At 58.3% G+C, this 2,533-nt stretch overlaps 1 non-coding gene across 1 annotated transcript; it reads right to left on the bottom strand.

Annotated features, from left to right (window-relative positions):
- Nucleotides 1-476: 476 nt before the first annotated feature.
- LOC142444247 (small nucleolar RNA U13) lies at nt 477-579 on the bottom strand. Its single transcript, XR_012783893.1, has one exon. It is a non-coding gene; the product is annotated as a small nucleolar RNA U13 (small nucleolar RNA).
- Between the last annotated feature and the right edge of the window lie 1,954 nt (nt 580-2,533).

Raw genomic sequence — 2,533 nt, 5'->3', positions numbered from 1 at the left:
CCGGATGGGGACAATGATTTAGCCACCTGGGGTCTTGGCTGAGCTTGATGGGGGTGGGGTAGAGCAGAGGAGCAGAAGCTGGTGGGAGAGGGTTGAAGAGGAACCCGGATGCAGGAGTTAGATCTGTTCTTATGAAAGTGTAGGGGTACACTTCAACCTGCCAATCAGGTCTCAGCCAGATGATGCCTCCTGGGGGCGGCGGGGGTGGCCTTTTCTACAAGAGACAGAGAGACCTCCTCCTTCCTCTGCCCCTTCGCCTTCCTACTTGCTGGGAATCTGTGCCCGAGATCCTGAGAGCTACTGGCCCTGGCCATGCTCCTGCTGACCTTGGCCATCTAAGACTCTTCACCTTTCTCTGTCACCGACACCAGCCTGCAGCCACGTGAGTCTGAAGAAGTCAGCATCCGACCCATGGACTTGAGTTGCACCAGGCTGGGCTGCTTCCTGGATTTAAAATTACTTCCTTTTTTCCCCTGTATAGACGGGTAATGTGCCAACATCGGAACAAGGTTGATGGGAGGCACACAGCACACAAATGCGTGGAAACCCAATCATCATGCAGACAAACCGGACAAAGTTGAAAAATTACTTCTTGGTAGAAAGTTCCTTTTCACACATAGAGGTGAGCCAGTGCCTTTGTCTCTACACCGCCCAGCCGAACACCCTGAACTTGAGAAAGCAGGGACAGCGAACTCCAGAGGAAGGGGAGGAGCTGGGAAGGGACTCGGTCCTGATGTGACTCCAGAACATTCGATGCTGGGATGAGCCCACTCTGGAGAGAATGGGTGGCTGCAGGAGGAGCTCTGAGAGAGCCAAGCCCCTCCACCTCATCAAGACTGCCCGTCTCCATGGGAACAGCCCTGAGGGGAGAGCCCAGGTCCACCAGGGAAGAGGGGAGGGCAAGGACCAGAGTAGGGCCAGCAGGGAGGGCCTTCGGGGGTGTACAGATAGTGTTAGTGCGGGTGGACTGGAGAAATAGACAAGAGCAATAGTATATTGAGAGACATCCCAGCCCAGTCCAGATCAAGGCCTTAAGTCCGATATTAGCCTGTATGTCCAATACCAGTCTATAAAGTCCTCTTCAGACTCACGAAACACATGCAATGGCACTGAATGCAGGAAGATCACAGGCCAGTGGGTGGAAAGTCTGGTGGATCCAGGGGCAGTAGAAGCATCTCAGCGCTGGTGTGGGTCTCCACGTGGCTCCTCCAGCTCCAGGGCTCTGGCTCCATCAGGGGTTTCCATGTGGCTTGTCAGCAGGAAAGTCAAGCAGGGAGTGTGTGTCCCCCACCTCCAGCGAGCTATTTATCTCCATAGAGCCTCCAAATGAGGTCATCCAGCTGCGGTCTGATCGACAGACTAAACTCCACCCCTTCACTCTTCATAGTCTCAAGTTGGCACCAGATGCTGTCACGACCACACTGATGCTGGGGTGGAGAAGCAACTGTGGGGTGCATGGTCCTAGCGCTGAGTGGAAGGAGGAGGTTGAGGGCAGCGGCGGGACTTCATCTCAAGGCTCAGCTCAAAGGCTGGGGTTGTGCAGCTTTGTAAAGGGGGCGGGGGTGGAATGGGGATATGCTGATCCAAGGCCTACTTCCTCCCACAGTCCCCTATCCCCAGCCCCCCATTGCCCTGTCCTCAGCCAAGGGCTCCCTTCCCCTGCCCTACCCAGCTATATGGCAGGGCCGGTTCACCCTTATCCTCCCAGTGCCTCCACACAGCGATGCCACTGGGGCTGGGGTGACCCAGGGCAATGACTCATGGTACCACCCCCTCTATGGACGGGCCTCTGGCGAATCCCCTTCCCTCCCTGGCCCTGCCCCTCCTTTTGAGGCTCCTCACAGCTCCTCCCTCTCCCATTGGCTAAGAAGGAGGCCGACCCTCCTCTCTGTTCAATGGCTGATGTGAAGGCCTTGGCGCATCTTGACTTGGGGTGTGTGTGATGAACCCTGGGGTCACTGGGTGTCATCTGGCCTTAGGGCTGCAATTTGCACTACCCTTGTGTGAGCCCTGCTGGCAGAGGGGGGAGTGGGTGCTGAGGGCTGCCATGTGGGGTATGGGTCCGTGTGGCTGCAGTGTCCCCTGCCTCACTGAGGGGTGCTCTGGGATGGGGTCACAGGGCTGCCTGCCCCATGCAGGCTACCTGGTGGGAGAAGGGAGGTGGGGACGGCAGAGGGCTTCTCCCCCCAGGCCCGAAAGCCCATCGTGGGCAGCAGGCCCAGCCCTGGTCACTGGCAGGGAGCCTGCTGCACCCAGTCCTAGGGGTGAGTCTGACCAGAGTCTGGCAGACACAGGGTGGGTTGGCTGACAGTTAGGGGGAAGCTGCACAGGATGGGTGTGGGGGGTGCCAAACAGAGAGGGCAGTGAGGGCGGCTGCATCGTCAGCCCCTCATGTGGGTCCTCCCACCCCGTTAGTCCCAAGGTGGGTGGATGGTAATGGGAAGTGGGAGGGCTGGCTGGGGGGATGGTCTTAGGGGCCTAAGGCTCTGGAATGGGGGAGGCTGGGCCCTGTGTACCTACCCCCACCCAAGTC

The sequence above is a fragment of the Tenrec ecaudatus genome, chromosome 3 (genome assembly GCF_050624435.1).
Source record: "Tenrec ecaudatus isolate mTenEca1 chromosome 3, mTenEca1.hap1, whole genome shotgun sequence".
Lineage (NCBI taxonomy): Eukaryota > Metazoa > Chordata > Mammalia > Afrosoricida > Tenrecidae > Tenrec > Tenrec ecaudatus.
The sequence above is the reverse complement of the archived record's forward strand: the minus strand, read 5'-3'. Positions and strand labels throughout refer to the sequence as shown.